Genomic DNA, 27,584 nt, shown 5'->3' on the forward strand with positions numbered 1-27,584 from the left:
CCAAATAGGGCTACGTGCTATCAAAGTATTTAGCTCCGGGAATCTTCCCTGTGAGACGAGGCCACTACCCAAACTATTTTAATCAACTTTCATATTGCATTTTGTGTCTGTTGTTATTTCAGTTAAGCCTTAAACTCAAATGAATTTAATATCCTGACTCGCTCTTGCACTCTTTCTTCCCATATCTATTTCCACTTTTTTCTCTCTGCCTTAATTAATAGGCATGACCACATTAGCTAGTGTTGCCACAGAAATCATCCGTTTTACAAACGTAACCCATCACCAACTCTCCGCTCTGCTCTCTGATCTCACCCTCATGTTTGGGTGAAAGGTCACCTCTCTCTGGATATAGACCCGTTAACTCCTTTCCCTTTTAATGACATTTACATTTCTGGATGGGTTGCAGCAGACCTGCATTTGTGCCTGATTGCCAGTTGTAATGGGAGAAGTTACTCTTGAGTTTCGATTTGAATAATGATATCAACTCAGCAAAAAAAGAGATGTCCCTTTTTCAGGGCCCTGTCTTTCAAAGATAATTTGTAAAAATCCAAACTTCACAGATCTTCATTGTAAAGGGTTTAAATACTGTTTCCCATGCTTGTTCAATGAACCATAAACAATTAATGAACATGCACCTGTGGAACGGTCATTAAGACACTAACAGCTTACAGACGGTAGGCAATTAAGGTCACAGTTATGAAAATTTAGGACACTAAAGAGGCCTTTCTACTGACTCTGAAAAACACCAAAAGAAAGATGCCCAGGGTCCCTGCTCATCTGTGTGAACGTGCCTTAGGCATGCTGCAAGGAGGCATGAGGACTGCAGATGTGGCCAGGGCAATAAATTGCAATGTCCGTACTGTGAGATCCCTAAAACAGTGCAACAGGGAGACAGGACGGACAGCTGATCATCCTTGCAGTGACAGACCACGTGTAACAACACCTGCACAGGATCGGTACATCCGAACAGGTCCGTTAAAAGCGCAGAGAGCATCATGAAGAACAAGGAACACACCAGGCAGGTCCGAGATACTGTTGTGAAGAAGTTTAAAGCCGGATTTGGATACAAAAAGATTTCCCAATCTTTAAACATCCCAAGGAGCACTGTGCAAGCGATAATATTGAAATGGAAGGAGTTCAGACCACTGCAAATCTACCAAGACCTGGCCGTCCCTCTAAACTTTCAGCTCATACAAGGAGAAGACTGATCAGAGATGCAGCCAAGAGGCCCATGATCACTCTGGATGAACTGCAGAGATCTACAGCTGAGGTGGGAGACTCTGTCCATAGGACAACAATCAGTCGTATATTGCACAAATCTGGCCTTTATGGAAGAGTGCCAAGAAGAAAGCCATTTCTTAAAGATATCCATAAAAAGTGTTGTTTAAGGTTTGCCACAAGCCACCTGGGAGACACACCAAACATGTGGAAGAAGGTGCTCTGGTCAGATGAAACCAAAATTGAACTTTTTGGCAACAATGCAAAACGTTATGTTTGGCGTAAAAGCAACACAGCTCATCACCCTGAACACACCATCCCCACTGTCAAACATGGTGGTGGCAGCATCATGGTTTGGGCCTGATTTTCTTCAGCAGGGACAGGGAAGATGGTTAAAATTGATGGGAAGATGGATGGAGCCAAATACATGACCATTCTGGAAGAAAACCTGATGGAGTCTGCAAAAGACCTGAGACTGGGACGGAGATTTGTCTTCCAACAAGACAATGATCCAAAACATAAAGCAAAATCTACAATGGAATGGTTCAAAAATAAACATATCCAGGTGTTAGAATGGCCAAGTCAAAGTCCAGACCTGAATCCAATGGAGAATCTGTGGAAAGAACTGAAAACTGCTGTTCACAAATGCTCTCCATCCAACCTCACTGAGCTCGAGCTGTTTTGCAAGGAGGAATGGGAAAAAATGTCAGTCTCTCGATGTGCAAAACTGATAGAGACATACCCCAAACGACTTACAGCTGTAATCGCAGCAAAAGGTGGCGCTACAAAGTATTAACTTAAGGGGGCTGAATAATTTTGCACGCCCAATTTTTCAGTTTTTGATTTGTTAAAAAAGTTTGAAATATCCAATAAATGTCGTTCCACTTCATGATTGTGTCCCACTTGTTGTTGATTCTTCACCAAAAAAATACAGTTTTATATCTTTATGTTTGAAGCCTGAAATGTGGCAAAAGGTTGCAAAGTTCAAGGGGGCCAAATACTTTCGCAAGGCACTGTAAGTGTGGAAGAGGTGAAAGAATTATTGTTGTCTATCACCATGATAAGCCACCAAGGTCTGACAACTTGGATGGAAAATTACTGAGAATAATAGCGGACGACGTTGCCACTCCTCTTTGCCATATCTTCAATTTAAGCCTACTAGAAAGTGTGCCCTCAGGCCTGGAGGGAAAGTCAAGTAATTCCTCTACCAAACATTAGTAAAGCCCCCTTTACTGGCTCAAGTAGCTGACCAATCAGCCTGTTACCAACACTTAGTAAACTTTTGGAGCAAAAAAAGATTTGACCAGATACAATGCTATTTTACAATGAACAAATTGACGACAGACTTTCAGCAAGCTTATAGGGAAGGACATTCAACCAGCACAGCACTTACACAAATGACTGATGATTGGCTGAGAGAAATTGATCATAAAAAGATTGTGGGGGCTGTCTTGTTAGACTTCAGTGCGGCTTTTGACATTATCGATCATAGTCTGCTGCTGAAAAAAGTGTGTGTTCTGGCTTTACACCCCCTGCTACAATGCATTTGGGAAGTATTCAGACCCCTTGACATTTTCCACATTTTGTTACGTTACCGCCTTATTCTAAAATGTATTCAATTGTATTTCCCCTCATCAATATACAATATACACACAAAACCCCATAATGATAAAGCACAAACAGGTTTTTATATATATATATTTTTATATATCAAATCAACTGATATCACATTTACATACAGTACTCAGACCCTTTACTCAGTACTTTGTTGAAGCACCTTTGGCAGCGATTCCAGCCTTGAGTCTACAAGGGTGTGACGCTACAAGCTTGGCACACCTGTATTTGGGGAGTTTCTCCCATTCTTCTCTGCAGATCCTCTCAAGCTCTGTCAGGTTGGATGGGGAGCGTTGCTACACAGTTATTTTCAACTCTCCAGGAATGTTCGATTGGTTTCAAGTATGGGCTCTGGCTGGGTTCCTTAAGGATATTCAGAGACTTGTCCCAAAGCCACTCCTGCATTGTGTTGACTGTGTGCTTAGGGTTGTTGCCCTTTTGGAAGGTGAACCTTCGCCCCAGTCTGAGGCCCTGAGCGCTTTGGAGCAGGTTTTCATCAAGGATCTCATTCTTCTTTGCTCTTTTCATCTTTCCCTCGATTCTGACTAGTCTCTCAGTCCCTGCCGCTGAAAAACATCCCCACAGCATGATGCTGCCACCACCATGCTTCACCGTAGGGATATTCTAAACTTGATTAAATTAACAATACTCCATAATGACTAAGTGAAAACAGGTTTTTAGACATTTATGCAAATGTATTCAAAATAAAAACAGATACCTTATTTACTTAAGTATTCAGACCCTTTGCTATGAGACTCGAAATTGAGCTCAGGTGCATCCTGTTTTCATTCATTATCCTTGAGATGTTTCTAAAACTTGATTGGAGTCTACCTATGGTTATATTCAATTGATTGGATATGATTTGGAAAGGCACACACCTGTCTATATAAGGTCCCACAGTTGACAGTGCATGTCAAAGCAAAAACCAAGCCATGAGGCCGAAGCAATTGTCTGTAGAGCTACGAGACAGGATTGTGTTGAGGCACAGATCTGGGGAAGAGTACCAAAACATTTCTGCAACATTGAAGGTCCCCACGAACACAGAGGCCTCCATCATTCTTAAATATTAGAAGTTTGGAACCACCAAGGCCCTTCCTTTTATTTTTAATAGTTTTGCAAAACATTTATAAAAAAAACTGTTTTTGTTTTGTCATTATGGAGTATTGTGTGTATATATTGATGAGGGGAAAAACACAATTTAATCCATTTTTAGAATAAGGCTGTAACGTAACAAATGTGGAGAATGTGAAGGGGTCTCAATACTTTATGAATGTACTATACATGATTTGGTAAACCAGTGGGGATTTGGTAAACCAGGACTGGTCAGCCAGTGGGGATTTGGTAAACCAGGATTGGTCAGCCAGTGGGGATTTGGTAAGCCAGGACTGGTAAACCAGTTGGGAATTGAGCATCTAGTGTGTGATGTCAGCAAAGCACCTCTGTGGACCGTTCCTATATCTGAGCAGGAATCAGTGGAAATAGGAGAGTGAAAGTGAGGGAGAGGGAGGAGAAGGGGACACTACTAGGATTGTTCCTCTGACTGACAGTCCTTTTAGTCTTATCTCCTCCAGTTCCTCTTATAGAAAACCAGACGGAGGGGAAAAAACCCTCTCCCTATTCCTCTCCGTATTCCTCTCTTTCTCAAATTTCTCCCCTGCTCCATCATGTCTCTCCATCTCTCCATCCTGCTTTTTATTTCAGCTTGTTTCTGCCGGTCTGTCACTCTCTCATCCCCTTGTCACGTTGTGCCTTCCTATTTTCCCACGCTCTCATTCTGTCTGGTTTTCCTCAGTAGCACCTCACTTATCTTTGTGTGAAACCTCACTCCTCTCACACAGATTGTATCATACTGTTCTCTGTGTTGTGGCGTTAACAGAAAGGCCAGAAACAACAAAACAGGGATGTGGATGTTCACATACACATTATTTGTACAGCTGTGTATATTTAGTGTGTGTGTGTGTGTGTTTGTACCCACCTGTGCATGTGCCAGCTAATGTATGTGTACGTACCCAATAACGTGCAGATCATGTGTCATTGTCATTTCCTCAGACGAAGACAGTGCGGCTCAAGGAGGATTAGGGGAATGAGGAAATATAAATATAGTTTTGCTAAAACAATTCCCTCCAATATATATTGCCTTATTGTGTTGGTCTTTATTTGTGAAGTGATGTGACAAATGTGACTGGGTGTTACTTCAGAAACAAGCCTTGGATATGAGCACACCAACTAGATGGAGAATATCTGTGTTACAAGAGTAATAAACCATTCTGTTATTGGTCTCCATCATCCATCCTGTTAGCTCTTTTATGTAGTCCTGCAGACTTATCATCTATAATGAACAGGGGTTTTCCCTGTATAATCTATAACCCATACTATATAGATCTTAAATATTCCCACCACCTAAACTATGTTTTATGTGTATGTTTTCTGGTTCTTTTTTGCAAAGCAAGACCAAACTGTACAGAACGTAGAGAATGTGTTTTTTTGTTTAAGAGGTAGATCAGCTTTAATATTGCAGATAGATTGAGGCCTCTATAAATGTAACTGTCTGCATAATTTCTAATCCCCCTGTCACGCCCTGATGATAGAGAGCTTTTTATGTCTCTATTTTGGTTTGGTCAGGGTGTGATTTGGGTGGGCATTCTATGTCCTTTTTCTATGTTTTGTGTTTCTTTGTTTTGGCCGGGTATGGTTCTCAATCATGGACAGCTGTCTATCGTTGTCTCTGATTGGGAACCACACTTTTTCCCACATGGGTTTTGTGGGTAGTTATTTTCTGTTTTGTATTTCTGCACCTGACAGGACTGTTCCGGTTTTCTTTCATTCTCTTTTTTTTTTGTTATTTAGTGTTCAGTTGAAATAAAAGTATGAACACTTACCACGCTGTCCTTTGGTCCACACCTTCTTCAACAGACGATCGTTACAGAATGAACACTTACCACGCTGTCCTTTGGTCCACACCTTCTTCAACAGACGATCGTTACAGAATGAACACTTACCACGCTGCACTTTGGTCCACACCTTCTTCAACAGACGATCGTTACAGAATGCACACTTACCACGCTGCCCTTTGGTCCACACCTTCTTCAACAGACGATCGTTACAGAATGCACACTTACCACGCTGCCCTTTGGTCCACACCTTCTTCAACAGACGATCGTTACAGAATGAACACTTACCACGCTGCACTTTGGTCCACACCTTCTTCAACAGACGATCGTTACAGAATGCACACTTACCACCCTGCACTTTGGTCCACACCTTCTTCAACAGACGATCGTTACAGAATGCACACTTACCACGCTGCACTTTGGTCCACACCTTCTTCAACAGACGATCGTTACAGAATGCACACTTACCACGCTGCACTTTGGTCCACACCTTCTTCAACAGACGATCGTTACAGAATGCACACTTACCACGCTGCACTTTGGTCCACACCTTCTTCAACAGACGATCGTTACACCCCCATATATTTTTATATACACTGCTCAAAAAAATAAAGGGAACACTTAAACAACACAATGTAACTCCAAGTCAATCACACTTCTGTGAAATCAAACTGTCCACTTAGGAAGCAACACTGATTGACAATAAATTGTACATGCTGTTGTGCAAATGAAATAGACAACAGGTGGAAATTATAGGCATTTAGCAAGACACCCCCAATAAAGGAGTGGTTCTGCAGGTGGGGACCACAGACCACTTCTCAGTTCCTATGCTTCCTGGCTGATGTTTTGGTCACTTTTGAATGCTGGCGGTGCTTTCACTCTAGTGGTAGCATGAGACGGAGTCTACAACCCACACAAGTGGCTCAGGTAGTGCAGCTCATCCAGGATGGCACATCAATGCGAGATGTGGCAAGAAGGTTTGCTGTGTCTGTCAGCGTAGTGTCCAGAGCATGGAGGCGCTACCAGGAGACAGGCCAGTACATCAGGAGACGTGGAGGAGGCCGTAGGAGGACCTCTACCTCCGCCTTTGTGCAAGGAGGAGTAGGAGGAGCACTGCCAGAGCCCTGCAAAATGATCTCCAGCAGGCCACAAATGTGCATGTGTCTGCTCAAACGGTCAGAAACAGACTCCATGAGGGTGGTATGAGGGCCCGACGTCCACAGGTGGGGGTTGTGCTTACAGCCCAACACCGTGCAGGACGTTTGGCATTTGCCAGAGAACACCAAGATTGGAAAATTCGCCACTGCTGCCCTGTGCTCTTCACAGATGAAAGCAGGTTCACACTGAGCACATGTGACAGACGTGACAGTCTGGAGACGCCGTGGAGAACGTTCTGCTGCCTGCAACATCCTCCAGCATGACCGGTTTGGCGGTGGGTCAGTCATGGTGTGGGGTGGCATTTCTTTGGGGGGCCGCACAGCCCTCCATGTGCTCGCCAGAGGTAGCCTGACTGCCATTAGGTACCGAGATGAGATCCTCAGACCCCTTGTGAGACCATATGCTGGTGTGGTTGGCCCTGGGTTCCTCCTAATGCAAGACAATGCTAGACCTCATGTGGCTGGAGTGTGTCAGCAGTTCTTGCAAGAGGAAGGCATTGATGCTATGGACCGCCCGTTCCCCAGACCTGAATCCAATTGAGCACATCTAGGACATCATGTCTCGCTCCATCCACCAACGCCACGTTGCACCACAGTCTGTCCAGGAGTTGGCGGATGCTTTAGTCCAGGTCTGGGAGGAGATCCCTCAGGAGACCATCCGCCACCTCATCAGGAGCATGCCCAGGCGTTGTAGGGAGGTCATACAGGCACGTGGAGGCCACACACACTACTGAGCCTCATTTGGACTTGTTTTAAGGACATTACATCAAAGTTTGATCAGCCTGTAGTGTGGTTTTCCACTTTAATTTTGTGTGTGACTCCAAATCCAGACCTCCATAAATTTGATTTCCATTGATAATTTTTGTGTGATTTTGTTGTCAGCACATTCAACTATGTAAAGAAAAAAGTAAGAATAATAATAAGAATATTTCATTCATTCAGATCTAGGATGTGTTATTTTAGTGTTCCCTTTATTTTTTTGAGCAATGTATATACACAGTACCAGTCAAACGTTTGAACACACCTACTCATTCCAGGGTTTTTCTTTATTTTTATTATTGTATACATTGTAGAATAATAGTGAAGACATCAAAACTAGGAAATAACACATGGAATCATGTAGTAACCAAATAAGTGTTAAACAAATCAAGATATATTTGAGATTCTTCAAAGTAGCCACCCTTTGCCTTGATGACAGATTTGCACACTTTTGACTGGTACTGTGTGTATATGTATTCCTTGTTAATTTTCCCCTAACCCATCCACCCATTCCCCATTGGAGTAAAATAATGGACAACAACACTTAGGCTTCTACTTCCAGTTTATACATACTATATACATTTTACAGACACAGTATATTTAACGTTAGTTATCTTTTGTTTATTTCTAGTCCCATCCTTCAGCTAACCTGAACCCCTCCCATCTTTCTCTGAACACCATCCAGTTTTAATTTCGCCATATATTTTTCAACTGCGCTGTGATGTTTCACAAAAGTTCTGAACCTTTCTAATCTCATAGATTCTACAGATTGTAAATGAAAGATGTACAGTTTAGCCAAGACTTATTATATTATTAATTGATTGACTTTTCAATTTGAGCAGTGTTTGTTGGGGCATGATGGAAAATAATATGGAGAAGTGATCCTCTCTCTTCAATCCTTCTCTTCATTCTTCTCTCCCTCCGTGATAAAGATCTCCTCGGGGTTCATTGACAGACAAGCCAGTGTGTGTATTATAACATGCATACTAATCCTGTTGGTGTGTATGTGTGTGTGTGTGTGCTGGGAGCATCGCTGGAGCCCAATCTAGGCTTAGGTGAGGAGGGTTAAGGGGGGTCTAATCCGGTTTTAGAGCCATGGATGATTGTGGCAGGAGGAGGCAGACAAGAAGGCGATGTGACTGGGACTAGGGGTGCATTCTCGTCCCAGCTCAGACACCCCTCTTCTAATACTACAGACAGACCAACAGACAGACATACAGACAAGTAGGAGGAGAAGAGACAGACACCAGACAAACAGAGCGATCAAACCTTTACTCTCAGGCCAGCACACAGACACCCACTACACAAAGTGATATTATTAGATTACTTGTATGTGTAAATCTATGCTCACACTGTATTTAACCACAATGAATCCAGTGACTGGGGAGGTTTCACCAGGTCTTCTCTCCTCCACACGGAGATAACAGACAATCAATGACGTGTTTCAATTTAGGTCTACAGTGACCCTAGTATCGTTTCTGTCCACGACCTCAGGGTCACGACAGGGCCAGGGGTCAACAGCTGAGCACCCACATTTACAAACAGAAGAGAGGAACGGAGAAGGACACAGACAGAGAGAGAGGCTATAGAGTAATACAAGAAAAAGAGATGAAGAGAGGGGAACACAGGAAAGTAAGAGAAAAGAGGGAGAAGGAGAAAGTGGTGCGAGGCAGAGGCAGAAGATTAAAAAGAGTAATTAGCATGTGTTTGGCTGATGAACGAGAGTGTGGTTAATTAACAGCTGTTTAACCAGTGGGCATGTGGTTAGGCTACTGACGTCCTCTCTCTGTTTCTCCTAACTCTTCCTCACTCTCTCTCTCTCTCTCTCTCTCTCTCTCGTCCTCTCTCTCTCTCTCTCTCTCTCTCTCTCTCTCACACTCTCTCTCTCTCTCTCTCTCTCTCTCTCTCTCACTCTCTCACTCTCTCTCTATCTCTCTCTCTCTCTCGTCCTCTCTCTATTTAGTTTACTTTTGTAGTTGGGGTGTCAGTCTTTTTACTCCATGATTAGTTTGGATCATGTGCGGATTCTTCCCAGTCACTGACTGCGTCTTTGGATCACAGTTTGCTCAGAAGATAGACGGGGTGAATGTTCCCATTCGTTGTCAAGTGCGTTGGCAGACCTATAGTACACAACCCTGTCTCTTAGTACTGTTGTCACAGCTCTGGATTCACATGAAGTCATGCTTCCTGCTTTACAATATAATCAAACCTTTGTCATAAAAGAGCAATGCCAATTTTGATGTTATTGATGATATGAAGACGGAAATATAGTCACTGTTTCTATTGAAAAGAAAAACCCTGCATTGTGTTGATGAGCACGAGTGATCAAATAATTAATGGGTTCAGATAGAATCACCCTCTAGCCCCTCTCCCTCTAGCCCCTCTCCCTCTTGCCTTTCCCTCTTGCACAAATGTAATTAACTATGATTAAAATGGGCATTCTTTAATTTATACTACACTGCCTCTTTTCGCTCTCTACCTCTCAATTTCCTGTCTCTCCTATCTCTCATCTCTCCATCACCCTTTCTCTTTCCCTTTTAGCTGCTGTGTTCTCTCGTTCTATCCCTCTACTGCTTGGCCCATCCTCAACGTCGGAGGATATAAACGTAAATGTACATGTGCAGACAGTTGCCTCATTATTTTTGGCTTAGAGATTCTCCAGTACTTTTCTATACTTTTAGCCAGTAGTTCTGAAAATAGCCCCCCACGAGCCAAAAGTGGTCCCTGAAACGGCATGCGACGTCATATATGTGCAGATATGTGCACCATGTCATTGCTTTCTCTCTGCTGTGTGTGCATCTATCCTATCTGTCACTGAAATGGCGAGGGGCTGAAGCTCATTGGCTTGAACTTGATTTGCTAGAGGGCTGGCCCACGCGGGAGAAATGTAGAGAAAATGGCGCCACACAGCTTCTGGAAAACTATGGATTTCGTGGCTAATTGAGGTAAGACAGTAATTCTGCTCATAGATTATGCATGTATGAATTGCACATTGACACGTCCAGCCCAAAGCGGAAAGTAAAAAAAAAAACGTACTAGTCAACAAAGTTCCTAAACATGTCTTTAAAGCTTAGGAAAATCAGAATCTCTATCTCTCCCTTCGCTGTTGTATGTTCGTCAACTTATACTGCATAGTTGAGCAAAGGATGGATGGATCTAAGTGCGTAGGCTACAGTACAACAGTATACATGGAATACATTTAAATAATGGTCATGGGAGTGTTTAAGAAAAATAACAGGCCTAATGCCCCACAATGGTACTATGTCTCAGCAGAACGGGGTAGAAGTATAAGTCCTTTTGACTAAATGTGTACATGAATATAGAAACTATGTTAAGTGGATGAGCTTCCTTAGGAACATCAGAACAGAGTATGGTTTTAATAAAGCAGGGCACTGGTCGTCATGGGATCCAGCATACTGTCATTTTTGCCCTCCCTTCTCCAAATCCTGGGTCTCAGAGTTGTGCCTTAAATGCGGGTGAAGAAGAGAGGGGTTTGGTGTTTAGGTTCTGGTCCAAGTTAAATGGGAAGAATGACAGGCGGAGGGACTCGGCAAGAGCTTTCAGTATTGTATTATAACTAAGATAACTTCATATGAGCCATTTAAAGGGATCTTCACAGTCCATTAGGTTTCATACAACTTGCCAGGTCCCTCTCTAGACCTAAACCTACACTGATCCACGGTAGCCATCTTTATCACCTTCCTTATGTTCCTGATTTGTGTTGATGTGGTTTAATATCAGCATAAGTTGGAAATAGCAACAGGAAAAGATATCGTATCATGTGCTATTGAGTTCAGTAATACTGGGTCGTACACTGCTCCAATCAGCTGTGAAGATAGCAGATGTGTGAAAACATGAGTCTCTCAGAAGTTCAGTTAGCAATGCCACATTTCTGTTTTATTTACATACAAAAGAAACCCATTAGCTGATCCTTCAGTAAAATTGGTGCAAGGCAAAAAGCAGAACACCCTTATGAAAGAAAAGCAAATGACCCTTCAAGGCCACCATTGTTCTCCCATCACCGCCAGCTTGTTTGCATATCTATTCCTGTCTCATTACTCACACAGAGAAAAACATTCATGCAAATTAGTGCTGGCACCCCAGTAAAGCAATGTATTGATATACTGTTTCCATATCCTTGACGCTCGCCAGCAGACGCACACACACACACACACACACACACACACACACACACACACACACACACACACACACACACACACACACACACACACACACACACACACACACACACACACACACACACACACACACTAACCTCTCTTACCCAAAGGTCCAGTTGTGTGACTGCTGTCTTTGTGTTTACCGGCCCTGTCAGCCCCCAGCTCTTAACGTCACCTTAAGAAGAGGAAAGAGAGTGTGTGTGGGAAGGGGGGAGAAACTGATGGCTAAAGAATAACTGCCAATCATGGCGACTGAACAGAGCCCATCAGAACCTAGCCACTGAGGTCAGGGGTCAGCGGCGGCAGTGGCACCTTGAGAAATGCCAGGCAGCCCCACTGTATCGCCGTCACTGTGTCATCCTGTCCATCCTAGACCACCCCGACCAGGCGGCCTGGCCCTCTGTGCTTTATGATGGGCTGCATGCACACTGCCATCACCACCACTTCTGTATGCAGCTGTGAGCCAGAGATTGGAGCCTCTTTGACAGCGGGGTGGAGTCATGCAGACTGGGGATGTCAGGACGGTTTGGGGAGATCCAGGGTGGCTTTCTATCAGTCTCTTTCTTCTGCTTGTCTTCTACTTCCCTCACTTTTAACACCCCATGCCTGCTTCATCATTCTAATAAAAATCATACAATGTGATTTTCTGGATTTTTGTTTTAGATTCCGTCTCTCACAGTTGAAGTGTACCTATGATACAAATTACAGACCTCTGTAAGACCAAATTACCAAATTACAGACTTTGTAAGTAGGAAAACCTGCAAAATCGACAGTGTATCAAATACTTGTTCTCCCCACTGTATATACATTTGTCCACCCCACATCTATAACCAAAGTTGCGCCCCTGGTGTTTGACTACTGTGTGTAATAAGTGCAATTTTTTGAGAGCGTGTGAATATTGTCCTAACACAAGGTAAAGCGGAACTTTCAGACACACGCTGATGAGATTCCATAAACATTTGATGTTTCACCATTATGGTTAAAGTATTTCTTTCCCTCCCTACCACAAAACCATTTAACTCTTCACATTCCTGTTCCTAATTATGCCCATGCCATATTGACTGCACACCAGTGTTGTGTCACAGTTAAACCCTGAATACTCTGTGTGGGTGGTGACCAGGCCACAGGGAGGGGTTAGGGGGCATTGTGTGGCCCAATTTGGCAACCCCACCATGCTGCTCAGTCAATGTCACCTTTGATCGGGGGCCAGTGACAGCACGGTGACATCATGGCTCTGGACCGCCATTGTCACAGATTGAATGTTCAGAATATAACATTAGGCAGAAGTTTGTGTTCTCTCTCTCTCTGTCTCTCTCTCTATCTCTCTCTCTCTGTCTGTCTGTCTGTCTGTCTGTCTGTCTGTCTGTCTGTCTGTCTGTCTGTCTGTCTGTCTGTCTGTCTGTCTGTCTGTCTGTCTGTCTGTCTGTCTGTCTGTCTGTCTGTCTGTCTGTCTGTCTGTCTGTCTGTCTGTCTGTCTGTCTGTCTGTCTGTCTGTCTGTCTGTCTGTCTGTCTGTCTGTCTGTCTGTCTGTCTGTCTGTCTGTCTGTCTGTCTGTCTGTCTGTCTGTCTGTCTGTCTGTCTGTCTGTCTGTCTGTCTGTCTGTCTGTCTGTCTGTCTGTCTGTCTGTCTGTCTGTCTGTCTCTCTCTCTCTCTCTCTGTCTGTCTGTCTGTCTGTCTGTCTGTCTGTCTGTCTGTCTGTCTGTCTGTCTGTCTGTCTGTCTGTCTGTCTGTCTGTCTGTCTGTCTGTCTGTCTGTCTGTCTGTCTGTCTGTCTGTCTGTCTGTCTGTCTGTCTGTCTGTCTGTGTCTGTGTCTCTCTCTCTCTCTCTCTCTCTCTCTCAGTGAATGAACGTCTAACCCAACATCATCATCATCATCATCATCATCATTAACTCTGTGTGGAGGTTATTTGACCATGTTCAAACTGCAGGGTTGGGGTCAGGGGTTAGGTGTGGGACAGAGGGGCTTTTGCTGGCTGTGTTATGTATGCCCCTGAGGTATTCTGTGTTCAGCTGGATGGGTGATGGGGAGGGAGAGGTTGGTTGAGGGGTGGGGGTGGGGGTAGTCAAAAGGCTGTGAAGGTTGTGTGAAAATTCCCCTTCCTCACTGGATGACCCAGAGGAGTAGGCTGCACACCGTGACCCGCACGTGATGTCACAGAGCTTGTCAGTGTCGTCTAGGGGTCACTCTCCCCTACTCCACAAACCGCGCTCTGTTTTCATCTGACCCTTTTTCTAAGAATGAGCGTATTTTTAGATATCTGCTCCATGCTATTATTATTATACTTGATGTGGTTGTTATTTAAAGACAGATCATGGATGGTCCGTGGAGAGTCCCTGTTTATCTGTACTCTTGACCTGCCGCCGTTCTAGGTTTACCTTGTCCTTTCATTTTGTATTTTTTTTTTTATCTTTCCTTTGTCACATGTCAAAGTTGACCTGTCTGACTGTCTGTCTGTGGAAAGAGAGATATTGTTGATATTTTCCTGCAGTGAAAATGCTGTACTGAAAAGAGTAGCACCATATATAGTATCTGAACAGTCAACAGTGTTTTATATTTTGTTGCATGCATGCATGCATCTCTAAACCATCAACTGAGATGCTATTTCTATGATAGCGTGTTATGTGTATGTACGTGTTGTATAAACAGTGTTCCAGATACAGTACTGTATCATAGTGGAAGAGTCTTTGTTGATACTATACAGTAAGGTTATCAGATCAGGACTGTAGAGGATATTTATTGTGGCCTAGAGGCTGTGTTGTATGGACTGTAATAGCAGCAGACTGTATACAGAGTTAATCCTGGCCTGACAGGCTCAGACCATCCAGGGTCCTGGTGGCCCCGGGGGGGGGTGTCTCGGCAGGTCCGACCATCTGCGACCCGTCTAGTTCTGTCAGGCAGGCCCATACAGAGGCAGAGGGTCAGGGGGGCTTGGAAGGAATGGGGGGTGGGGGGAAAGGGCCTGATGAGGCTTTTAGAGCGGCAGGCAGAGTGAGTGACGGAAGTTTAGAGCGGACTTGACATGGCGGACTGGAGAGCTGTTTATGTATGCTGGCCCTCCAAACCTGTGTTAATGAAAACAGGGGCTCGCTGCCAATCAGATAGTGCTCTGACTAGTGCTGGGATGGGGACTGAGAGAAACAGAGAGGGGGGGGGGGGGGGGGGGGGGGGGTAAAGAATAAAAAAAATATGGTAAAAGTAAAGGATAATAGAAATGAGAGACAACTTGTTTAAAAACAAACAAAATAACTAAATGTTTCATCCTTTATCATGGTTCATGTCTTGACGGATTTGTTCAAAATCGTGTGACGTAAAGCATTACTTTTCTATCCTTGCATTTATGGCAGTGTAAGTTGTCATATCATATATTAGACATTAGAGTCTCGTGACGAACAGCTATGTACATGTGACGCAACAGCAGCCCAAGTGCTGGAGAAAAGGTGTTCGTGAGGAATGTCCAGAATATCTTGGTGTCTCATTCGTTGTTCTGGTGAAGACAGTTGTTGATGTTGATCATCTGTTGTTGTCTACTTGATTTACAGCAGGGTCTCGTTATATTTAACAGAGAAAGCATCAAGGTAATGCGTTCATGTTTTCATGTCTTTGTACCTGGGATTGGACACCAAGTATACTGTGCACAATTGTGTAGGACAGACTATTGCGCAACACACAACTGTTACGGCTTTCTAGTTGTGATGAAGGAGAGTCGGACCAAACTGCAGCGTGTCGATTGCGATCCATGTTTATTTAAACAAACGTAAACACGACTAAACACGAACACTACAAAACAATAAACGAAAACCGAAAACAGCCTATACTTGTGCAAACTAACAGAGAGGACAGATAGGACAATCACCCACGACAAACTCAAAGAATATGGCTGCCTAAATATGGTTCCCAATCAGAGACAACGATAAGCACCTGCCTCTAATTGAGAACCACTCCAGACAGCCATAGACCTTGCTAGATAACCCCACTAGCTACAATCCCAAAAACCTACACACCAAAACCCCAAGACAAAACACACCACAATACAAAAACTCCATGCCACACCCTGGCCTGACCCAATACATGAAGAAAAACACAAAATACTTAGACCAGGGCGTGACAACAACTGTATTCCTATGAATTATGATTTATATAATGACAACAAATGGCAGCCTAGTGGGCTGATGCACAATATGATCGGGTAATGAAATAACATGACAAAACAATACAAGTGGCTTGATGTAGCCAACCTGAATTTGGAGCGCAGAAATTGAAATAGGCTACTGGCCTTTCTTGAAAATCAGACGTTAACTCAATTTGGTGCTTGAAAAGTCCTTGTAATTATTGTAGGTTCTTCTGCTCCCTTAAAATGATGTGATTTTATTTTTGATCATTCTTTTTGAGAGATGTGGCCACTTTCGTATGTTTCCCACTGCTTCAACTGAAGGGTGTTGCACCACTCTGTTGCGGTAAAACCATGTGTGGTTATTAAGAGGATGAAAACATCTAATGTTGGCTTCAACTGAAGGGTGTTGCACCACTCTGTTGTGGTAAAACCATGTGTGGTTATTAAGAGGATGAAAACATCTCATGTTGGCTTCAACTGAAGGGTGTTGCAACACTCTGTTGTGGTAAAACCATGTGTGGTTATTAAGAGGATGAAAACATCTAATGTTGGCTTCAACTGAAGGGTGTTGCACCACTCTGTTGTGGTAAAACCATGTGTGGTTATTAAGAGGATGAAAACATCTCATGTTGGCTTCAACTGAAGGGTGTTGCACCACTCTGTTGTGGTAAAACCATGTGTGGTTATTAAGAGGATGAAAACATCTAATGTTGGCTTCAACTGAAGGGTGTTGCACCACTCTGTTGTGGTAAAACCATGTGTGGTTATTAAGAGGATGAAAACATCTAATGTTGGCTTCAACTGAAGGGTGTTGCACCACTCTGTTGTGGTAAAATCATGTGTGGTTATTAAGAGGATGAAAACATCTCATGTTGGCTTCAACTGAAGGGTGTTGCACCACTCTGTTGTGGTAAAACCATGTGTGGTTATTAAGAGGATGAAAACATCTAATGTTGGCTTCAACTTGGCTTTCCATACAAATCCTTCCATTAAAAAAGGAACCTAGTTTTTGTTCACTTGTTCATTTTAAAAAACAGCAGTGGTGAGATTCAAATGTTGAGATTGAGTTGGCTATTCACATGGATTTATTGTGTTCCTGCATCAGCCACATAGGCTACAGAAAAATCGCCATGTATGCATCCAATCTATTTAGTCGTTCTCACATATTTTAGAATGTAATAATAATTTAAATATCCATCCATTGACAAGGCCAAAAACAAATGCATTATTCTTCAAGTGGTATTGGCCTACTTTTTACACTTTTTACATGCTTTGTAGTTGTGGGGGGCTCTATATGTACGATTATATAAATGATTAAATTGTAAATATTGAGGTCCTTGAAAATTAGAATTAAGTCCTCCTCCTCCTTCTCTTCCTCCTCCTCCTCCTCCTCCTCCTCCTCCTCCTCCTCCTCCTCCTCCTCCTCCTCCTCCTCCTCCTCCTCCTCCTCCTCCTCCTCCTCCTCTTCCTCCTCCTCTTCCTCCTCATCCTCCTCCTCCTTCTCCTCCTCCTTCTCCTCCTCCTCCTCCTCTTCCTCCTCATCCTCCTCCTCATCCTTCTCCTCCTCTTCCTCCTCCTCCTCCTCCTCCTCCTTCTCCCCCTCCTTCTCCTCCTCCTTCTCCTCCTCCTCCTCCTCCTCTTCCTCCTCATCCTCCTCCTCCTCCTCCTCCTTCTCCCCCTCCTTCTCCTCCTCCTCCTCCTCCTCTCTCATAGAAGTAACTTAAGTTTGTCTCTTACTAATCGTCTCTAATTTGATTTGTCTCTCCGCTGTTTCACCCCGACAGACAGTTGTATTTTCCCTGTAATTAGATCCTCTCGTCTCCCTCTGGTTTCATAGATTGGGAGAGTTGACTCGCAGACGGCACTGCCCCAAATCAACTATATCAATCTCCTCCCAATACGTATCCCTCTCCACCCCCCTCTTTCTATCTTCCCTTCTGTCCTGCTTCCCTGGCACTCCGGAAGCCAAAATAGCGTTGTTGTTCCAACCCCCCCCCCCCCCAACCCCTACATTGCTTGCCCACTGGCTGCAGTAGACTGAGTTCCCTTGCCTTTGAAGTGGCACATGCAGAATGGAGATTCTGTGGCTGTTATGCCCTGCACTGTGCCCGCTACTATAGCCCGCAGGCAGCACAGTCAGTCTGCAGATCGCTGTCAAAGGAGTCGTATTCACAGCCCATGACCGTTCCTGTGAGCATGTGATGTTTATTTCTGAAAGTTTATTTGTGTGTGGGTGTCAAATGTAATCTAATTGTATTTGTCACATGCTTGGTAAACAACAGGTGTAGACTAACAGTGAATTGTTACTTACGGCTCTTCCCAACAATGCAGAGAGAAACATTATAGAAAGATAATAACACAAGGAATAAATACACAATGAGTAACAATAACTTGGCTATACACACTGGTTACCAGTACAGAGTCAATGTGCAGGGGTATGAGGTAATAACTTGGCTATATACACGGGGTACCAGTACAGAGTCAATGTGCAGGGGTATGAGGTAATAACTTGGCTATATACACGGGGTACCAGTACAGAGTCAATGTGCAGGGGTATGAGGTAATAACTTGGCTATATACACGGGGTACCAGTACAGAGTCAATGTGCAGGGGTATGAGGTAATAACTTGGCTATATACACGGGGTACCAGTACAGAGTCAATGTGCAGGGGTATGAGGTAATAACTTGGCTATATACACGGGGTACCAGTACAGAGTCAATGTGCAGGGGTATGAGGTAATAACTTGGCTATACACACTGGGTACCAGTACAGAGTCAATGTGCAGGGGTATGAGGTAATAACTTGGCTATATACACGGGGTACCAGTACAGAGTCAATGTGCAGGGGTATGAGGTAATAACTTGGCTATACACACTGGGTACCAGTACAGAGTCAATGTGCAGGGGTATGAGGTAATAACTTGGCTATATACACGGGGTACCAGTACAGAGTCAATGTGCAGGGGTATGAGGTAATAACTTGGCTATATACACGGGGTACCAGTACAGAGTCAATGTGCAGGGGTATGAGGTAATAACTTGGCTATACACACTGGGTACCAGTACAGAGTCAATGTGCAGGGGTATGAGGTAATAACTTGGCTATATACACGGGGTACCAGTACAGAGTCAATGTGCAGGGGTATGAGGTAATAACTTGGCTATACACACTGGGTACCAGTACAGAGTCAATGTGCAGGGGTATGAGGTAATAACTTGGCTATATACACGGGGTACCAGAACAGAGTCAATGTGCAGGGGTATGAGGTAATAACTTGGCTATATACACGGGGTACCAGTACAGAGTCAATGTGCAGGGGTATGAGGTAATAACTTGGCTATACACACTGGGTACCAGTACAGAGTCAATGTGCAGGGGTATGAGGTAATAACTTGGCTATATACACGGGGTACCAGTACAGAGTCAATGTGCAGGGGTATGAGGTAATAACTTGGCTATACACACTGGGTACCAGTACAGAGTCAATGTGCAGGGGTATGAGGTAATAACTTGGCTATATACACGGGGTACCAGAACAGAGTCAATGTGCAGGGGTATGAGGTAATAACTTGGCTATATACACGGGGTACCAGTACAGAGTCAATGTGCAGGGGTATGAGGTAATAACTTGGCTATACACACTGGGTACCAGTACAGAGTCAATGTGCAGGGGTATGAGGTAATAACTTGGCTATATACACGGGGTACCAGTACAGAGTCAATGTGCAGGGGTATGAGGTAATAACTTGGCTATACACACTGGGTACCAGTACAGAGTCAATGTGCAGGGGTATGAGGTAATAACTTGGCTATATACACGGGGTACCAGTACAGAGTCAATGTGCAGGGGTATGAGGTAATAACTTGGCTATATACACGGGGTACCAGTACAGAGTCAATGTGCAGGGGTATGAGGTAATAACGTGGCTATATACACGGGGTACCAGTACTGAGTCAATGTGCAGGGGTATGAGGTAATAACTTGGCTATACACACTGGGTACCAGTACAGAGTCAATGTGCAGGGGTATGAGGTAATAACTTGGCTATATACACGGGGTACCAGTACAGAGTCAATGTGCAGGGGTATGAGGTAATAACTTGGCTATACACACTGGGTACCAGTACAGAGTCAATGTGCAGGGGTATGAGGTAATAACTTGGCTATATACACGGGGTACCAGTACAGAGTCTATGTGCAGGGGTATGAGGTAATAACTTGGCTATATACACGGGGTACCAGTACAGAGTCAATGTGCAGGGGTATGAGGTAATAACTTGGCTATATACACGGGGTACCAGTACTGAGTCAATGTGCAGGGGTATGAGGTAATAACTTGGCTATATACACGGGGTACCAGTACAGAGTCAATGTGCAGGGGTATGAGGTAATAACTTGGCTATATACACGGGGTACCAGTACAGAGTCAATGTGCAGGGGTATGAGGTAATAACTTGGCTATATACACGGGGTACCAGTACAGAGTCAATGTGCAGGGGTATGAGGTAATAACTTGGCTATATACACGGGGTACCAGTACAGAGTCAATGTGCAGTGGTATGAGGTAATAACTTGGCTATATAGACGGGGTACCAGTACAGAGTCAATGTGCAGGGGTATGAGGTAATAACTTGGCTATATACACGGGGTACCAGTACAGAGTCAATGTGCAGGGGTATGAGGTAATAACTTGGCTATACACACTGGGTACCAGTACAGAGTCAATGTGCAGGGGTATGAGGTAATAACTTGGCTATATACACGGGGTACCAGTACAGAGTCAATGTGCAGGGGTATGAGGTAATAACTTGGCTATACACACTGGGTACCAGTACAGAGTCAATGTGCAGGGGTATGAGGTAATAACTTGGCTATATACACGGGGTACCAGTACAGAGTCAATGTGCAGGGGTATGAGGTAATAACTTGGCTATATACACGGGGTACCAGTACAGAGTCAATGTGCAGGGGTATGAGGTAATAACTTGGCTATATACACGGGGTACCAGTACAGAGTCAATGTGCAGGGGTATGAGGTAATAACTTGGCTATATACATGGGGTACCAGTACAGAGTCAATGTGCAGGGGTATGAGGTAATAACTTGGCTATATACATGGGGTACCAGTACAGAGTCAATGTGCAGGGGTATGAGGTAATTGAGGTAGATATGTACATATATAGATAGGAGAAAAGTGACTAGGCAACAGATGGAGAATAAACAGGAGCAGCAGCATATGTGATGAGTCAGAAAAGTTAGTGCAAGATGGGTCAATGCAGATTGTCCAGGTAGTTATTTGACGTGTGTGAATGTGCTTATTCTTTCTAAATACTTTACCACATAAAGCATTTGGTCAATGTGCTGTATTGTATATTGACCTAAATGTTGTAATATATAATATAATCATGTATCTGTGTTTAGTTGTTACATACTGTGTTCATCAGACACATCATGTGTTGATGATATTTCCTTTGTGTGTCTGCGTCATGTCTGTGTGTTTGTCTCTGTAGGATCACATCTTGGTCGGAGGTCACCCTACTATTTCTCCGCTTTGTTTTGGTCATGTGACATTATAGTAGAGGGTACAACAGGACAGAGGTGAGGGAAAAGTGAAATGACTGAAATACATAGTTCAACAGCGTTTTTCAAATGTCTCTAATTGTTTTGTGTTGCTTTTATTTATGTCTGTAATATGCAGAATCCCCTGAAGGTGCTTTGTGGCTGAAACACTGTTTACTTCCTTTGATTTGGAATCATTTGGCTTTTTAGTGCTAGTGTTAATTAACCTCCAATTGGAGAAACTAGCAGAGGGTCAGAGCGGCACACTGTTACGAGCCCACCTTCCAGTACACACACACACAGATGCAGAACTGATGAAAGTCCTCTGATTTTGATCAGCCTGCTATTTAAATGTTCTGTCTGCAAACTCTATTACAAACATCTCTCTCCCCCTCTCTCCCTCTATCTCCCCCTCCTTCTCTCTCTTTACGTACAGCAGTCTCTAATTCTATCTAGTCTTTGTTTCGTCTTTTCACTGATTCTTTGAACTTCTGTGAGAACAGAAACAATATAACCCGCTGAAAGACGACACCTCTTCTTACTTCGCACTCTTTGCCGTTAACTCTCTCTCCCTTTCTCTCTGTCCACGCTATGTGTCATCATCTTCTCTCCTGTTTTTTATTTCCTATACACAGCCCTTTGTCTGGGAAAACACTCCATCGTTTTGATACAGCCTCTCATTAGCTGTTCAGTTTAATTAAAAAGCTCATTCATATGAAAATGGGGGACTGATAGTGATTTTCCTCCCGAGCAACAGTCATCTACCTCTCACAACAACTTTTAATTAGAATGCTGTTTGATTGACGTTGGGGTCGCTGACTGTTCTCTCCATAGACACACAGGGAGTACACACACACACACACACACACACACACATACACACACACACACACACACACACACACACACACACACACACACACACACACACACACACACACACACACACACACACACACACACACACACACACACACACACACACACACACACACACACACACACACACACACACACACAGACACACCCACACACATTGTAATATGAGGGTCTGCTGCCACTGGTCTTTAACTTAGTGTAAACTCTTCTTCTCCTTGCTTCTCTCTGTTTCTCATCTCTTTCCCTATTTCCTCTCCTCCTGACTCTCTCCTCTCTTTCCCTCTCTCCTCTCACCCTGACTCTCTCCTCTCTTTCCATCTCTCCTCTCCCCCTGACTCTCTCCTCTCCCCCTGACTCTCTCCTCTCTTTCCCTCTCTCCTCTCCCCCTGACTGTCTCCACTCCCCCTGACTCTCTCCTCTCCCCCTGACTATCTCCTCTCCCCCTGACTCTGTCTTCTCCCCCTGACTCTCTCCTCTCCCCCTGTCTCTCTCTTCTCTTCTCTCTCTCCTCTCCCCCTGACTCTCTCATTTCCCCTGACTCTCTCCTCTCTTTCCCTCTCACCTCTCCCCCTGACTCTCTCCTCTCCCCCTGACTCTCTCATTTCCCCTGACTCTCTCCTCTCTTTCCCTCTCTCCTCTCCCCCTGACTCTCTCATTTCTCCCGTCTCTCTCCTCTCTTCCCTCTCTCCTCTCCCCCTGACTCTCTCATTTCCCCGGACTCTCTCCTCTCTTTCCTTCTCTCCTCTCCCCCTGACTCTTTCCTTTCCACCTGACTCTCTCCTCTCTTTCCCTCTCTCTTCTGCCCCTGACTCGCTCCTCTCTTTCTCTCTCTCCTCTCCCTCTGACTCTTTCCTTTCCACCTGACTCTCTCCTCTCCCTGGGACTGTCTCCTCTCCCCCTGTCTCTCTCTTCTCTTCTCTCTCTCCTCTCCCCCTGACTCTCTCATTTCCCCTGACTCTCTCCTCTCTTTCCCTCTCTCCTCTCCCCCTGACTCTCTCCTCTCCCTCTGACTCTCTCATTTCCCCTGACTCTCTCCTCTCTTTCCCTCTATCCTCTCCCCCTGACTCTCTCCTCTCCCCCTGACTCTCTCATTTCCCCTGACTCTCTCCTCTCTTTCCCTCTCTCCTCTCCCCCTGACTCTCTCCTCTCCCCCTGACTCTCTCCTCTCCCCCTGACTCTCTCCTCTCCCCCTGACTCTCTCCTCTCCCCCCTGACTCTCTTTTTTCTTTCTTTCTCTCATCTTCCCGTCTCTCTCCTCTCTTCCCTCTCTCCTCTCCCCCTGACTCTCTCATTTCCCCTGACTCTCTCCTCTCTTTCCCTCTCTCCTCTCCCCCTGACTCTTTCCTTTCCACCTGACTCTCTCCTCTCTTTCCCTCTCTCTTCTGCCCCTGACTCGCTCCTCTCTTTCTCTCTCTCCTCTCCCCCTGACTCTTTCCTTTCCACCTGACTCTCTCCTCTCCCTGGGACTGTCTCCTCTCCCCCTTACTCTCTCCTCTCCCCCTGACTCTCTCCTCACTTTCCCTCTCTCTTCTGCCCCTGACTCTCTCCTCTCCCCCTGACTCACTCCTTTCATTCCCTTTCTCCTCTCCCCCTGACTCTCTCCTCTCTTTCCCTCTCACCTCTCCCCCTGACTCTCTCCTCTCCCCCTGACTCTCTCATTTCCCCTGACTCTCTCCTCTCTTTCCCTCTCTCCTCTCCCCCTGACTCTCTCATTTCTCCCGTCTCTCTCCTCTCTTCCCTCTCTCCTCTCCCCCTGACTCTCTCATTTCCCCAGACTCTCTCCTCTCTTTCCTTCTCTCCTCTCCCCCTGACTCTTTCCTTTCCACCTGACTCTCTCCTCTCTTTCCCTCTCTCTTCTGCCCCTGACTCGCTCCTCTCTTTCTCTCTCTCCTCTCCCTCTGACTCTTTCCTTTCCACCTGACTCTCTCCTCTCCCTGGGACTGTCTCCTCTCCCCCTGTCTCTCTCTTCTCTTCTCTCTCTCCTCTCCCCCTGACTCTCTCATTTCCCCTGACTCTCTCCTCTCTTTCCCTCTCTCCTCTCCCCCTGACTCTCTCCTCTCCCTCTGACTCTCTCATTTCCCCTGACTCTCTCCTCTCTTTCCCTCTCTCCTCTCCCCCCTGACTCTCTCCTCTCCCCCTGACTCTCTCATTTCCCCTGACTCTCTCCTCTCTTTCCCTCTCTCCTCTCCCCCTGACTCTCTCCTCTCCCCTTGACTATCTCCTCTCCCCCTGACTCTCTCCTCTCCCCCTGACTCTCTCCTCTCCCCCCTGACTCTCTTTTTTCTTTCTTTCTCTCATCTTCCCGTCTCTCTCCTCTCTTCCCTCTCTCCTCTCCCCCTGACTCTCTCATTTCCCCTGACTCTCTCCTCTCTTTCCCTCTCTCCTCTCCCCCTGACTCTTTCCTTTCCACCTGACTCTCTCCTCTCTTTCCCTCTCTCTTCTGCCCCTGACTCGCTCCTCTCTTTCTCTCTCTCCTCTCCCCCTGACTCTTTCCTTTCCACCTGACTCTCTCCTCTCCCTGGGACTGTCTCCTCTCCCCCTTACTCTCTCCTCTCCCCCTGACTCTCTCCTCACTTTCCCTCTCTCTTCTGCCCCTGACTCTCTCCTCTCCCCCTGACTCACTCCTTTCATTCCCTTTCTCCTCTCCCCCTGACTCTCTCCTCTCCCCCTGACTCTCTCCTCTCCCCCTGAACCTCTCCTCTCCCCTGACTTTCTCCTCTCTCCTCTCCCCCCCTGACTCTCTCCTCTCCCCCTGACTCTCTCCTCTACCCACTGGCTCTCTCTCCTCTCCCTGGGAAAGTCTCCTCTCCCCCTGACTCTCTCCTCTCCCCCTGACTCTCTCCTCACTTTCCCTCTTTCTTCTCCCCCTGACTCTCTCTTCTGCCCCTGACTCTCTCCTCCCCCCCTGACTCACTCCTTTCATTCCCTTTCTCCTCTCCCCTGACTCTCTCCTCTCCCCCTGACCCTCTCCTCTCCCCCTGACTCTCTCCTCTCCCTCCTGACTCTCTCCTCTCCCCCTGACTATCCCCTCTCCCCACTGGCTCTCTCTTCTTTCCCCTGACTCTCTCCTCTCCCCCTGACTCTCTCCTCTCCCCCTGACTCTCTCCTCTCCCCCTGACTCTCTTTTTTCTTTCTTTCTCTCATCTCCCCCTGTCTCTCTCCTCTCTTCCCTCTCTCCTCTCCCCCTGACTCTCTCCTCTCCTCCTGTCTCTCTCCTCTCTTCCCTCTCTCCTCTCCCCCTGACTCTCTCCTCTCCCCCTGACTCTCTTTTTTCTTTCTTTCTCTCGTCTCCCCCTGTCTCTCTCCTCTCCCCCTGACTCTCTCCTCTCCCCCTGACTCTCTTTTTTCTTTCTTTCTCTCATCTCCCCCTGACTCTCTTTTTTCTTTCTTTCTCTCATCTCCCCCTGTCTCTCTCCTCTCTTCCCTCTCTCCTCTCCCCCTGACTCTCTCCTCTCTTTCCCTCTCTCCTCTCCCCCTGACTCTCTCATTTCCCCTGACTCTCTCTTCTCTTTCCCTCTCTCCTCTCCCCCTGACTCTTTCCTTTCCACCTGACTCTCTCCTCTCTTTCCCTCTCTCTTCTGCCCCTGACTCGCTCCTCTCTTTCTCTCTCTCCTCTCCCCCTGACTCTTTCCTTCCACCTGACTCTCTCCTCTCCCTGGGAAAGTCTCCTCTCCCCCTGACTCTCTCCTCTCTCCTCTCCCCCTGACTCTCTCCTCTCCCCCTGACTCTCTCCTCACTTTCCCTCTCTCTTCTCCCCCTGAATCTCTCCTCTCTTTCCCTCTCTCTTCTGCCCCTGACTCTCTCCTCTCCCCCTGACTCTCTCCTCTCCCCCTGACTCTCTTTTTTCTTTCTTTCTCTCATCTCCCCCTGTCTCTCTCCTCTCTTCCCTCTCTCCTCTCCCCCTGACTCTCTCCTCTCCCCCTGTCTCTCTCCTCTCTTCCCTCTCTCCTCTCCCCCTGACTCTCTCCTCTCCCCCTGACTCTCTTTTTTCTTTCTTTCTCTCATCTCCCCCTGTCTCTCTCCTCTCTTCCCTCTCTCCTCTCCCCCTGACTCTCTCCTCTCTTTCCCTCTCTCCTCTCCCCCTGACTATTTCCTTTCCACCTGACTCTCTCCTCTCCCCCTGACTCTCTCCTCTCTTTCCCTCTCTCCTCTCCCCCTGACTATTTCCTTTCCACCTGACTCTCTCCTCTCCCTGGGAAAGTCTACTCTTCCCCTGACTCTCTCCTCTCCCCCCGACTCTCTCCTCTCCCCCCGACTCTCTCCACTCCACCTGACTCTCTCCTCTCCCTGGGAAAGTCTCCTCTCCCACTGACTCTCTCTTCTTTCCACCTGACTCTCTCCTCTCCCTGGGAAAGTCTCCTCTCCCCCTGACTCTCTCCTCTCCCCCTGACTCTCTCCACTCCACCTGACTCTCTCCTCTCTTTCCCTCTCTCCTCTCCCCCTGACTCTCTCCTCTCCCCCTGACTCTCTCCTCTCCTCCCTGACTCTCTCCTCTCTTTCCCTCTCTCCTCTCCCCCTGACTCTCTCCTCTCCCCCCGACTCTCTCCTCTCCTCCCTGACTCTCTCCTCTCTTTCCCTCTCTCCCCTCCCCCTGACTCTTTCCTTTCCACCTGACTCTCTCCTCTCCCTGGGACAGTCTCCTCTCCCCCTGACTCTCTCCTCTCCCCCTGACTCACTCCTTTCATTCCCTTTCTCCTCTCCCCCTGACTCTTTCCTTTCCACCTGACTCTCTCCTCTCTTTCCCTCTCTCCTCTCCCCCTGACTCTTTCCTTCCACCTGACTCTCTCCTCTCCCTGGGAAAGTCTCCTCTCCCCCTGACTCTCTCCTCTCCCCCTGACTCTCTCCACTCCACCTGACTCTCTCCTCTCCCTGGGAAAGTCTCCTCTCCCCTTGACTCTCTCTTCTTTCCACCTGACTCTCTCCTCTCCCTGGGAAAGTCTCCTCTCCCCCTGACTCTCTCCTCTCCCCCTGACTCTCTCCACTCCACCTGACTATCTCCTCTCTTTCCCTCTCTCCTCTCCCCCTGACTCTCTCCTCTCCTCCCTGACTCTCTCCTCTCCCCCCTGACTCTCTCCTCTCTTTCCCTCTCTCCTCTCCCCCTGACTCTCTCCTCTCCCCTTGACTCTCTCCTCTCCCCCCTGACTCTCTCCTCTCTTTCCCTCTCTCCTCTCCTCCTGACTCTTTCCTTTCCACCTGACTCTCTGCTCTC

This window comes from Oncorhynchus kisutch, linkage group LG5, assembly GCF_002021735.2.
Source record: "Oncorhynchus kisutch isolate 150728-3 linkage group LG5, Okis_V2, whole genome shotgun sequence".
NCBI classification, from domain to species: domain Eukaryota; kingdom Metazoa; phylum Chordata; class Actinopteri; order Salmoniformes; family Salmonidae; genus Oncorhynchus; species Oncorhynchus kisutch.